This window comes from Sceloporus undulatus, chromosome 5, assembly GCF_019175285.1.
Source record: "Sceloporus undulatus isolate JIND9_A2432 ecotype Alabama chromosome 5, SceUnd_v1.1, whole genome shotgun sequence".
NCBI lineage: Eukaryota > Metazoa > Chordata > Lepidosauria > Squamata > Phrynosomatidae > Sceloporus > Sceloporus undulatus.
In genome coordinates this window covers 159,230,581-159,245,353 of record NC_056526.1, presented here as the reverse complement: position 1 = coordinate 159,245,353, position 14,773 = coordinate 159,230,581, and positions in this window count along the sequence as shown.

Sequence of the window (14,773 nt, the reverse complement as noted above, 5' to 3'; positions counted from 1 at the left end):
ATATATTTTTTTATTCTACTCTGAATGTCTGATCTTTGACACATTCACCATACCTATACAGCACAAAGTGGTTAGACTCTGTAGCTTTCCTTAAAATCTCACACTATAGTATCTGCTGGTTGTATAGTCTATACAACTAGTGTTTTGCCATCCATGAAACAGTCATTATCTTGCACCAAACATGACATTATGTAATACTGGACATTCTCAACACATGTTGAAAATCTATTATGGTTATAAGTAATTTGTTCAATAAGGTTATCTGTTTTTTGTTATCTAGGATTATGGGGTAAAATTGAGCTCTAATAACATTTTAGGTTAGATATATGTGACAATACTAAGAGCTTCAGAAAGAGCTTTTTTGGCCACCATAGACATTACTTATATACTGCATTTTCTGGCGTATAAGACTACTTTTTAACCCAGGAAAATCTTCTCAAAAGTCGGGGGTCGTCTTATACGCCGGGTATCGTCTTATAGGGCAGGTGCTGAAACTTCTGAGCCGCCGCATATGGTGGGGGGAGCTCAAAAACAGCCGTGGCCGCATCCCCACCATATGCAACGATTGTATGAAAGCAGCTACCGCTCTGATAGTCTTGGAGACAGGGAGGGCTGGCCAGGCAGGGAGAGCTGACCAATCCAACAGGCTTTGTATATAACAAGGTTTCCTGCTAAGTACCTGCATGTCATAAGCATTTGAATTAAAATTACCATATTGAAATCAAATCTGATTTTTTAACATTTTTATTTGGTGTGCGTTGGAAGAGGGGTAGTCTTATATGGTGAGTATATTCCAAACTCTATATTTTAACTGGAAAATTTGGGGGTCGCCTTATACACCCAGTCATCTTATATGCCGGAAAATATGGTATCTACAGTTTAGCCTCCTCAATTGTATTATTATTTGTCTTAAGTGCTATAATGAACATTTCCAGTAAACTTGATAATGTTGTAGTGCATATTCTGTGCACAAAGTGCCACACTGTATTTTCAAAGTGACTTGCAGTCTCAAAATACTGCACACAAATCAGAAAAAAAAATGATTAAAACATTATGGTAACACTAGTACTTCACAACAGTACAGCGTATCCTAAACAACATTTTGGCCTGTATAAAATTGTGATACAGATTATTTAGGTTTAGCATTTTTAACAGCCATGGGAAATTAACATTAATGTGCTTTTTCCAGATCTGGCATAACAAGCATGTAGGTGCCAGCAAAATGTCTTATGGAGAGGCCATTCCATAGGCTAGGCACCACCATTGATGGAAGAATAGGTGGAATACAATCTCTACAGTGTCCTGAGATTTCTTATGGAGATTAGTGGGAGCTCTAGCTCATTTGAGAAAAATATTAAGATTTTTCTAGCATGTAGCTTAGGAACATGCCGAGTCAACACTCAGCATGCTTTTGATATAAATTCCATTCACTGGAATTCTAGAAGCATCAGTCAACCAGTTCTAGTCCTCTCTTTTCCTCTTCTGTTATCACTTGCTGCCCAACAATCTTAATTTTTGAAACTATCATTCATAGCCACGTTTCCCCACCCACCTTTTTTTTTTCAAACTGAAGAAATACTTTTCCTTCATCTTAGTCATTCCTGGGTTAGGTACAGTTCAGACTTTCAGACACCACCATGAAAAGAACTGCTTTCAAAGAATGCTGATAATACATATTCTGTGATGGTTTCATGCAAATTTGATTCAAAAAGAAAATAAGGGAGTGAAGTGAGTCCTTGGGGGAGACTGATTTTTAAAAAAATATTAAGTATTTTCTAGAAAATGTCTTGTTCTGGCTATCACCAGAAATAGAATTACAATGACAAATGGTTTAGAAATAGGTGATTCAGCCTTTCTCTGCATGTCACTAAAAACAAAACAGTAAATATGACTCACTGTAGAAAGTATAAATGAAGCTAATCTTCATCACATTCTCTCCCTTTACATCATCTTCTGCTAGCAGTTCTGAGGTTGCCATTCTGGCAATGTGGTTGCGTTTTACTTGAAAATGGTCTGACAAATGCAGTGATGGTTCCAGGGACTTTTCAATTTTTTGCTGGTTAATTCAGTTCTCATGACATCACTGAGGGCCCAAGCAGTTATGCACAGTAAACTTTTTCCACAGAACATACCATAGTGCTAAGTTTTTATAAAGGCACACATACTGCAGTTTTTTTTAAAAAAAGAAAAGAAAGCAAGAAACAGTTGTGTGTTCAATGCTGTTATTTTTTCATTTGCATTATTTCCTTTCACTGTTTTCCGTCTGATATCTGGGGCAAATCTGTTTAAATGGGAACAGCAATCTGTTTAAACATCAAGGTAAATTCAAATGAAACATGAAGAAAACAGTTATCTGTGGAAGTAATTAAATATAAATAAAATAAACATTACACCTCTGGGCAGCAGGGGCTGATGGCTTACAACGACCATAGTGTGGGAATTTGTAAAAGGTCTAGGTTTTGGTCCAAAGTTTAAGGAGCTAGTCATGGGACCAGACTCTATCCCCAAAGGAAGCTTGACCCTGCAGTGCCAGGTTTTAGTTCAAACTTTAAAGGGCTATTGAAGCACTGAACCTCTTTACAGGATAGGATTCAGGATCTCCTTTGCAGCACATTGGGAGTTCAAGACAGATGGGAGTTTCTCAAAAGGGAGATAATGAAGGCACAATTTCAATCAGTTCCAGTGAGGGGAAAAAATGGGAGATGTCTCAAGAAGCCAGGATGGATGACTAAGGAACTTTCAACTGAGTTAACTTTTAATTGGAACATGTATAAGAAATGGAAAAATGAGGGAATCACCAAAGAGGAATTCAAACAAATAGCGAGCACATGTAGGGGTAAAGTCAGAAAAGCTAAAGCGCAGAATAAACTCAGGATTGCTAGAAAGGTTAAGAACAACAAAAGGGGCTTTTTGGGGGGTATGTCTGCAGCAAAAGGAAGAAGAAGGAAACGGTAGGGCCACTGCTTGGAGAAGATGGCAATATGCTAACAGGTTACAGAGAAAAGGCAGAATTACTCAACACCTTCTTTGCCTCTGTGTTCTCAGAAAAGGCAAAGGGTACTCAGCCTGAGGATAATGGAGCAGAGGACAGAATAGGGGAATTTCAGCACAGTATAAGTAAAGAGATAGTACAGGAATACCTGGTTAACCTAAAAGAATATAAGTCTCCAGGACCAGATGAACTATATCCAAGGGTATTAAAAGAACTGGCAAATGTAATATCGGAGCCATTGGCAATAATCTTTGAGAACTTCTGGAGAACAGGAGAAGTGCCAGCAGACTGGAGGAGGGCAAACATTGTCTCCATCTTCAAAAAGGGGAAAAAAGGATCCCAACAATTATTGACCAGTTAGTCTGACATCAATACCAGGAAAGATTCTAGAGCAGATCATTAAACAGAGAGTCTGGAACATCTAGATGGCAATTCCATAATAACAAAAAGTCAACATGGGTTTCAGAGAAACAAGTCATGCCAGACAAATCTCATCTCTTTTTTTGATAAAATTACCAGCTTGTTAGATGAAGGGAATGCTGTAGATATAATATATCTTGATTTCAATAAGGCTTTTGATAGGGTTCCCCGTGACATTCTTGCAAACAAGCTAGTGAAATGTGGGCTAGACAATGGCTCCTTTTCATCCTGGAGAGAAGTGACAGTGGGTCCTACAGGGTTCTGTCCTGGGACCAGTTCCATTCAACATCTTTATCAATGACTTGGATCACAGAATTGGGGGCATACTTATCGAATTTGCAGATGACACCAAATTAGGAGGATTAGCTAATACTCCAGAGGACAGGTTCAAAATTCAAAATGACCTTAATTAGAAAGATGGTCATCTGTCAGGGATGCTTTGATTGAGATTTGCTGCATGGCAAGGGGTTGGACTGGATGGCCCTTGTGGTCTCTTCCTATTCTATGATTCTATGATTGACCACTCCACCATTCAGTTGAATTGCCTGTGTGTAATTGCTCATCATGAGCTTTAGATCTCGAAAAACTATGGAATGCTCTTAAAGACATGGGAATGCCACTACATTTGATAGTTCTGATGAGAAATCTGTACTTAGGACATGAGGCTACTGTTAGAACAGAATATGGAGAAACAGAATTGTTCCTGATTGGCAAAGGGGTCAGGCAAGGCTGCATTTTGTCACCTTACCTGTTCAATATGTACGCAAAAAAAACATCATAGGAAGAGCAGGATTAGCTCAAAAGAAGGAGGAGTGAAAATAGGAGGAAAAGACATCAATGATCTAAGGTATGCAGATGACACCATAATACTACTGGAAAATGTCACAGACTTGGAACATCTACGAAGGTAGTTCAAAGAAGAAAGTGCAAAGGCAGACTTAATGCTGAACATAAAGAAAACAAAAATAATGACCATGGAGTATCTACATAAATTTAACCTAGATAATGAGGAAATTGAAATAAAGAGTTCCCATACATTGGACCCAACATTGATAAGAATGGAGATTGCAGTCCACTGGCTTTATAGAATGAAATGTCCTTGTATTAAATACCACAAAATATTTGTTAAATTTTAAAACTCCTAAAACATCACACTGGTTCAGTGATCCAGGCACATTTCACTTATGAATTAGGAGCCATAATTAGGATTAAATGGGTTGTGTAATTGAAATGGCATTGCTAATTCACACTCCATTGCTTTTGGAGAGGTGCATATGTGGTTGGTATATCTGGTTCAACCAGTCAGTACAAAGGCATACCAAAGACATTAGACTATACCAAGCTCAGAAACAAACTTTGGAGGCTCAAGACGTAGAGGCAAACTTTGTAAAGCCTACAGACTTCACCAGCCTGAGCTAGAGAAGAATTGACCTACCCTTCCCTCCTGCCCTCCTTCATTAAAAGTAACATGTTCTGCTTTTCAGGAACACATTCCTAACTTTTTATGCAATAGGTGTAATGATATAAATAAAAGATTTTTGTTCCAACTGCTCTTATTTGCACAGTATCATATAATCAGCCCAAATGCTGCAAAACGATCATAGGGTTTTCTTGGCAAGAGGAGTTATGCCATTGCCTGTCTCTCAAGATGAGAGTGTGCAATTTGCCCAAGGTCACCCAATGGGTTTCCATGGCTGAGCACAGATTCAAACCTTGGTCTCTAGAATTGTAGTCCAGTGCTCAAATTACTACACAACCCTGGCTTTGTGTAAGCAGTATTTGTTGTTTGTTGTTAACCACCCACAAGTCAGTTTCAACGTATGGTAACCCTGTGGATGAGATATCTCCACGACTCCCTAGCCTCCACTGCTATGCATAGTTCCTGCAAGTTCATACCCATGCCCTCCCTAACATTGAGCATAAAGCTTACTGTTTTTCCCAATGAGCTGTTCCTTCTCATGATGCGTCCAAAGTATGGCAGCCTCTATTTACGTATCTTGGCTTCCAGAGAGATTTCTGGTTTAACCTGTTCTAGGATCCATTTATTTGTCTTTTTGGCTGTCCGTGGAATTCTTAGCACTCTTCTCAGCACCGCATCTCAAATGAATTGATTTTCTTCCTATTCACTTTCTTAACTGCCCAACTTTGGCATCCATACATGGTAATGGGGAATATAATTGCTTGTATGATTCTAACTTTTGTGCTTAGTTGTACATCTTTGATCTTTAGGAGCTTTTCTAGCTTTCTTAGTTGCCCTTCCCATTCGTAATCTTCTTCTGATTTCTTGACTGCAGTCTCCATTCTGATCAATGTTTGATCCCAGGTATGAGAAACCTTTTACTATTTCTATTTCCTCCTTGTTTAGGCTGGAAGTATACATTCTCCATTTTAATAATCTCCCATTTAAAAGTGTTTTGTGCATGGAGAGTATATTTAGATATATAAAATAGAAATTGTGTTCATCTGTTAATATTTTGTTACAGAATGTACATATTATTTGTTTTCAAGATATTTTTATCTTTCTTTGAAATGTGTTGTCATCATATGGATAATGTGCTATGTTCATTCTTTAAATGATGGTCAGGCCTAGTCCATTTAATGTATTGGAAAGAGACCCTTCTTCTGCAATGTAACTCATCTTTGTGTTGGGTTATTTGGAATATTCCTAATATGACAATAAAAGTCAGCGGTGCCAATTTTAACAGTCAGTGTTACTTAAGTGTCCTGGGTAATCATACTGTTAACCACAATTAGTGAGTCAAAATAAATGTTTGGCAATATGCTTCTTTGTATTCCAACAGTAGTAAATGACAAAAGAACTGTAAACATTTTACAGTGAGTTAGAAATAAAGGACAAATACCGCACTACAGGATTTCTGCTTGGTGATGGTGGGATTTTTTGGGCACTTTGAAGCATGCACAAGTAACCCACTTCATACTGCAGACCAAAAGTTGTTTAGAGAAATAACCCAAAGGTATACAGACAAAGTACTTTCAATGCTGGCTGATCTTACCAAGTTTCACTATGAATAGTCAAATGGAATTTAAAGAAAATCACAACTGTTCCACTTTGTTACCGTAAATGTAAATTAAAAATGTAGGTGGAGATCATTTTTCCGAAGCATTCCTTTAATCTTATATAAACAACCTCAAAAGCCCAAAGTGGATAAAAATCCCCTCCCCCCTCCATAGGAAGACTGCTTGTTGTACTTTGACTTTCTTTGCCAAACACCTAGGCAATCTGACGCTACTACGTGTGGTTCTTTGACGCATTTTTCCTTCATATTTCCATGTCTAATTATCAAATTTCCCCTTCGCCCTAAATTGCCATTAAGTCTGGCAGCCTAGTTCTTTGATACATACTAGAGACTAATGTATAAAACTAAGATCATTAAGATTTCTCTCTCCAGATGTGTCCCAATATGTACTTTCTGGTGTTTAAAGGCCCTGAGGTTATAAATAAGTTGCTCTGAACTTATAAAACCCACTTAGATGTTCAGATAGTACTGGATTGATAGCACTCAAACTACACTGTAGTTTTCCATGCTTAAAAATGTGGTGCTTTATTTCAATGTTTGTTTTAAAAGGTAGCATTTTCAAACTAGCAATTTTTTAAAATAAATTTTATTAAATATTAAAAACATACAATAAAGATTAAAAAATTCCATATATCAAACATAATCTAAAATAGAAATATAAGTATTACAATATTCTCCTCCCTCCTTCCCGACTACAAACTAGCAATTTAAAAGCTAATCATGGTCTCTTCAGTAAGGCGCGTTACAAACGGCCATAAGGGACGTCCTCAGGACGTCCTAGTTTTAAAAAGGGGCGTCACTTCTTGACGCCCCCAAGCCTAATACGTCCTGAGGACATACAAGATGGCGGCGCCCCATCTACATGGGGGCCACCATGATGGCGTCACGAACGCGCCGCCTCCAAACGAGGCTGCGCGGATGTGATGCCATCACGCTTTTTGGCAGTCTGTAACCCGCCCAAGTCTCCAAATAAGTCCCCTGGCTGAATGAGACTACATGTGAAAGGGATCTGGGAGTCCAAGTAGGCCACAAATTGAACATGAGTCCACACTGCGATACGGCAACTAACATGGCCAATGCAATATTAGGCAGCAGTGTCTAGATCAAAGGAAGTAATAGTTCCGCTCTATTCTGATCTGGTCAGGCCCTACCTGGAATACAGTGTCCAGTTCTGTCCAAAGGAGGGTGACTAAAATGGTGAAGGGTCTGGAAACCATGCCCTATGAGGAACGACTTGGGGAGCTGGGAATGTTTAGCCTGGAGAAGAGAAGGTTGAGAGGTGATATGATAGCCCTATTTAAGTATTTGAAGAGATGTCATATTGAGGAGGGAGCAAGTTTGTTTTCTGCTGCTCCAGAGACTAGAATGCGGAACAATGGATGCAAACTGCAGGAAAAGAGATTCCACCTCAACATTAGGAGGAACATCCTGACAGTAAGGGCCGTTCGACAGTGGAACAAACTCTCTTGGGGTGTAGTGGAGTCTCCCTCCTTGGAGGTCTTCAAACATAGGCTGGATGGCCATCTGTCAGGGATGCTTTGATTTAGATTTCCTGTATGGCAGGGGGTTGGACTGGATGGCCTTTGTCTCTTCCAACTCTATGATTCTATGAGTCAACAGTGCGATGCGGCAGCTAATAAGGCCAATGTGATTTTAGGCTGCATCAATAGAAGTATAGTGTTTAGATCAAGGGAAGTAATAGTGCCACTCAATTCTGCTTTGGTCAGGCCCCACCCCATTTGACGGGATGTCATATCGAGGAGGGAGCAAGCTTGTTTTCAGCTGCTCCAGAGAACAGGACCTGGACCAACTAGAAAAATATTAAATGGAAGAGGGACTTTGCAATGGCAAAAAAAAGGAGCTTGCCATTCATTTATAAATTCAGATTTCAACTTTCACTATGCCAAACTATAAGATGCCTCTTATAGTTTTATATTACTTCTGTTATGAAGTATATAAAAGTTTGACTATTCCCTCTGGATAAAATATTCTCTTTTTTTTTTTTTAAAAATCAGCTGTCAGTGATAATTGTTGATAGTTTATGAGAATGCATTGAGGTGATAGTGATTTTGAAAATCCTAACTACTTAAGGTGAAAATTAACTACTTTGATAAGTTTATTCCATCATGATGCCTAGATTGCCTCCTTCTAAGTACAAAATTATATAGAAGGTATACTTTTCAGTTAAACTGGAAAGGAACTTATGAATAAACACTGTTTCAGATTTTGATGTCTTGACAATAAACTATCTTAACTAATGGTGATAATAAATAATCTCAGCACCATTAAGTCTTAAACCCACAGGTTAATCTTCTACAACATGAACATTCAACACAGTGAAAATAAGCAGTTCATTACATTCAAGGATTTAGACCAGTGGTCTCAAAACTTTTTTCTGGCTACCATTCCCTTTTGTCTTGCACAATGACCCTAGCGTGCCCCCCCAATACATATTTCTTGATATTTGGTCTGTTGTTCTATTGAAAGTTTTAAAACAACCAATCTCGTTCACTTGTCACTCCATATTTGTGACATTATGTGATATTGAACTTACTACTATGAAAAGAGTAACACAGAAGACTATCAAATGGCTGTCATTCTATTCAGCAGTTGCAGCATCCTTAGTCTGCCTTAACCATTGCCATTCACTTTCATGGCAGTTTTACACACAACTGTCCGTAGTCCCCTCAAGTTACCTTTTTTTCAGCAGCACCAGAGAGTGGGCACATAAGCAGATACAATCAGTCTTCCACATCCACGGATTCTTTATCCACAGATTCAACTATCCATGGCTTGGAAATATTTTTAAACACATATAAATTCCAAAAAGCAAACCTTGATTTTGCCATTTTATACAGTGTTACTATGCAATTGTATTTAATGGGACTTCAGCATCCACAGGTTTTGTTATCCACAACGGGTCCTGGAACCAAACCCCAGTGGATTCGAAGGGCACATTGTATATGCCTAACTCTCTTCATGTAGCTTGAGGCACTCTGAGAGATATCTGCTGGGAAGCATCAAGGAAGAGAGCTGGATCCATCTCACTCATCCCCTTGCCCTCTGTCAGTCTGGAAATGGCTGTGTTGTGGGGGGATGCTGCACTACTGAAAAAGGTAAGTTTTCGGAGGTAGCATCAGAAGACATAATTAAATCTCCATAGCAATACATGTATGCCTTCACCTTCCAATGCAGATTTTGGCCCATGTTATTGAGAGAATGCCCCAAATGACCTGGTTTTGTAGCACATTACCTTGGACCAGGGGTAGGCAACCTGCGGCCCACGGGCCGGATGTGGCCCGGCAAGGCCTTGGGACCGGCCCCTGGCCTGGTCCTGCCACCGATTGCCACTGGGGCCTTTGGGGGGCAATTGTCTATAGAAGCCTCAGAAACATGCATTTATATTAACATTTTAAAAAGAATCAGCAATTTTTTTCACGTGTCCTCCATTTTTTTAAAAAAAGTGTCTTCCATTTGAAAATTTTGTCCTACATTTGTCCTGGTTTATTTATATATTTAATTTTTTTTAAAAATTATTTAATTATTTATTTTTTGGCTTCGGCCCCCCAGTTGTCTGAGGGACAGCAACCCGGCCCCCGGCTCAAAAAGGTTGCCTACCCCTGCCTTGGACATAAGCAATGAGAACATATGTCCAAAGTCTGGGAAGTTACTTTTTAATAGTATCCAGTGGTGTCACTATAGGTTTGTGGGGGATGGGGACTGCAGCAAGTGACACCTTAAGGCAGCAGTTCCCAAACTGTGGTCTTTTAAATGTTTTGGACTTCAGCTCCCAGAAGTTCCAGCCAGCTTGGCCAACAATTAGGAATTCTGGGAACTAAAGTCCAAAACATTTGAAGAACCAGTATTTGGGAACCACTGCCTCAAAGAGAAGTGACACCACCTTTTCTCAAACACCTCCAGGCACTGAAGCAGCATCACATGCAGTCCCCCTTGGCTAAAAATATTGGTCAACACAATGTGCAATAAGTGAACATCTTAACAATAAGTGCACATCTTGATCAAGCTTAAACCTTTGATCAGAATAGGTGTAAATTGCTATCACGTAGGACAGCCAACATGATGTAATAGTTTGAGCATTGGCGTATGACTTTGGAAACTAGAGTTTGAATACCTGCTCGCCCATGAAAACCCACTTGGTGACTATGGGCACGTCACCTTCTCTCAGCTTCAGAGGAACGCAATGACAAACCGCCTTCAAACAAAACTTGACAAGAAAACCACATGATAGGTTCACCTTAGGGTCATCATGAGTTGGAAACAACTTGAAGGCACGCAACAGCAAAAAGACCCAGGTATGTTTTTTCTTTTGCCTTTCCCTTTGTTCTTAAAAAAACGAGCAAACCAAACCCTGGCCTTAACTGCTCAACAAGACCCTATTACTGTGGTTCTAACAATCCAAGACAGTAGATGACTCACATCTTGTGGAAATCATTTTGGTTTGGCGATACGGCTTGTGCATTTACTTTCTGACAGAGCATGGGTCTTTGGTGGTGAGTGTCACTGATTGTTTTACCTGTACTAGCTGTAGCAGTGTCTCCATCTCAGAACTGCATCTGAAGGAATGCTGCAACAGGATCGCTGCAAGTGTATTTTTGAAGATTTATCTTCTTGCTGTAATTGGCTTGAATTGACATAGAATTAGGATTTAAGAAGAATAAAGTATGTAATAATTTTGGGAAGGGATAAAGTGGAAATAAGAAGTAAATTGTATGATTCACAGAAGTAATGAAATAGATAGAATGACAGACTAAAAGAATCTATAGAATTAGGATTTAAGATGAATAAAGAATGTAATAATTTTGGTAAAGGATAAAGTGGAAATAATAAGTACATTGTATGATACACAAGTAATGAAACAGATTGACAGACTACAAAAAATCTAGGAAGTTTCAAGTTTGTGATTTATGTTTGTGTTTCAGTTGTCAATGTCTTTCTCCCTTTTTCTTTTCTCTCGGGAGCAGTGGCACCAGTAGTGGGGTGCAGGGGATTCAGGCTACACTGGGTGACACCCCAGAAGAGGGTTGACACCTAGTTGGACACTCCTCTTGCTGTGGAGTGAGAAGGGCCAGCCTTCAACACAGCGACAAGGAGGTCTCCGCCATTGCTGTGGCATGGAAGAAGCCTGAGTATGCCCTTTTGGCCTCCACTGCCCCCCATCAGCCCCCCTCCACTCCGGGTGGCACCAGAGGTAGGGACACTACTGCTTGGGAGAGGGGTTTCTAAAATATAAAGTGGCTGCTTGTACATATAATCGGTATAATTTGAGTGTAGTAGGAATATGAATTCTTAATGTTAATGTCTATGCATAAGATTTTACTGAAGAAAATAAAATACTTAACAAAAAAAGATTTACTGTATATACTCATGTGTAAGTCTAGAAATTTCATTCAAAAAATTGATCTAAAAAACCTGAGTCGACTTATCCAGGGGTCAATATAGGTACTGTAAGTACTGTGCTTTAAGGAACCATCCCCTGGTGAAAGGCAATATTGCAATCTGTCCTGGAATCACTAGACCTCCTCTATTCTCTCATCCATCCAGCCTTTATTTTGAGTACACTTATGCATGCTAGAATTTTGTAAGTTTTTTAGCATTGTTTTCCTTTGCATCATCCTTTAGATCCTTTGTTACATGCCCCTAGATTTTAACCTCAACTTATCCATGGGTCATATAAAAATCCATAATTTTGGCCCTAAAACTTGCCCTCGAGTTATACATGAGGTTGACTTATAGTCAAGTATATAAGGTATCTTCTGGCAACCCTTTCTCTGTGGTAGCCTTTATCTCCTTTACGTTCTTTCCTGTTGTGTACTTTTGTGAGGGTTTGGTCTTAACTTCTAAACACACTGTGGTTGGAAGCCTGACCATTTCGTGCAGCATTTTCTCTGGTTAATCAGCTGAAAAGATTATCACTACTCTCCCTTTTTCTTTCATTTTTAATGCTCCACCTATAGTTATCCTCCAAGGTATAAAGACGACACATCAGCTTTCTTATTTAATGTTATTAAATGCATTTGATAGAATTATCTCACTGGGGGAAAATCCCTTTTTAGTGTTCTGCCTTGGCCTTTACTGGTGGAGGTAACTTTTGGGAAAGGGAGACCACAGGTCACCCTTTCAGATTTTCACTTAATTGTTTGAGGTCAAGGAGGGTTTATTTAGCTTTCTTCTCTCAGCTGTAGGACTGCAACCAGGACCAAGTGTCACCTGGGTGCCCCCCACCTACCCACAGCCTGTAAACAGCATTTGAAAGCTGGTGAAGGTGAACACAGCAGGAGACAGTGAATACCTCATGTCACATCCAAAAAGACATACAGTACTGTATGTAAATTGAGATAATGCATGTCTATGTCACAGGTTCACTCTGGCTTATCTTGATGTACAGTAGTACCTTCTTTATTGGCCATTACAAGGTAGAGCAGCTCACTCAGTTCTGCACTCAATTTCTGCTGTCAGATAAAATCCCACCAGTATCCATGGCAAGCAAAACAAAGGAGCAATTACATAGTACTTGGAGATTGTTTTCAGTGAAGCATTTTCAGAGTATTTTATTTTGTTAAGTGTCCTTTGCTCCAGCCCAGCAGGGCTCCCATACCTGTGTGTGTTGTGTGCCTTCAAGTTGTTTCCGATGTATGGTGACCCTAAGGCAAATCCATCATGGAGTTTTCTTGGCAATGTTTGCTCAGAGGAGGTTTGCCATTTCCTTCCCCAGAGGCTGAGAGCATATTACTTGCCCAAACCAGTGAGTTTCATGGCCAAGGTGGGGATTGAACCCTGGTCTCCAGAGTCGAACATTCAAACCACACCATGCTGGCTCCCACAAATATATTAAAACAGGATAAAAACATTTTATTTAAGCTCAAAGCGTCACAAAAGGCCACATGGGACAGCAGTCATGTCTGCCCACTGAAAGCTCACCTGATGTCTTCACTTGGAAGTTCGCCAATCAAGGTACTGCTAAAGAGAAAGCCTTGTCTTGTGTTCTCCTACTGTGGTTGGTATCAGCCTGGTGTCTCAGGGACATATGTGGCTCCCTGACAAAGACCCAGGCTCTGTCAGAAAGTCTCCATTGAGGATCTCAAATCCCAGGCAGGCTTACATGAGTGCAGACAGTGTTTAAGAAAGCTCAGCTTCAAGCTGTTTAGGGTTTTGTAGCATCGTGAAATGAACTCAGAAGCAAATTGGAAGCCGGTACAATTGGCTCAAGACCAGGGATACGTGGTCTCTGCAGTACATGCCAGACAGAGTCTGACCCCCTGCATTTTGCACTAAAGGTAGGTTTTCAACAATTTTTCTGGGCAGCTCCTCCATACAATACATTACAAAAGTTGTTTGCTATGCATATTATATTTTGTGTAAATGTTCCTGTAAATGTTTCAACTGCCTATATTTTTTGGTCTTTTGATTTGTTTGAAAGTGTGCTTTTATGCAACTAAGGTTCACATGGTTGGGTCAAGGGGCTAAGAATGCAAATGGACACACTTAGGAATGCCAAATTGGACTTACCACTTCATTTCCATACACAAAGACTAATTTCCTATGCCTTTGTTCACAAACAACTACAGTGGTGCCTCGGGTTACGAAATTAATTCGTTCCGCCATTCCTTTCGTAACCCGAAAATTTCGTAACCCGAAAAACTTTTCCGTTAGCACTGGAAAGCCTATAGCATTTGAATTCGCGCCGAAATGAATTTCGTAACCCGAAAAATATTTCGTAACCCGAAACAGTTTTTGCCAATCCAACTTTTTCGTATCCCGGAAATTTCGTAACCCGATCATTTCGTATCCCGAGGCACCACTGTATAGTTAAAACCGGGTGTATAAGTTGTTTGCTACATTTGAGGAGATCCTAGGGCCATTTCTTTCCTAGGAAAGGTCTTGTTTTAAAAAAACTTCTCCTATGCCTAAAATACAACCTTTCAAGCTTTCTTGGGACCCTAATGTGATCACTTGGTGTCCCACAGTTACCTACCCTGTATTACAATAATATTTTCAGGCAGGTATAGAAATTCCAGTGCCATTTTACTTTGACTTAGGATGCCACACAACACAAATTCAGGCACCTGAATGTTGCGATGAGGAAAGTGACCTTTTTGACACATGTATGGGCCTGTTCTGCTAGCAAACTTCACAAACACATATGAAAAACACACTTTCACACAGAAAAAATATAGCCAAACAAACTTGGACAATGTTAATGTGTGGCATTGCCTCTAGAAGAAAAATGTTAAGAGGCCTTTGCAGAAGTGAGAGAATTACACAGCAAACACTTTACTAACAGTCTACAAAAATGAAGGCAAGT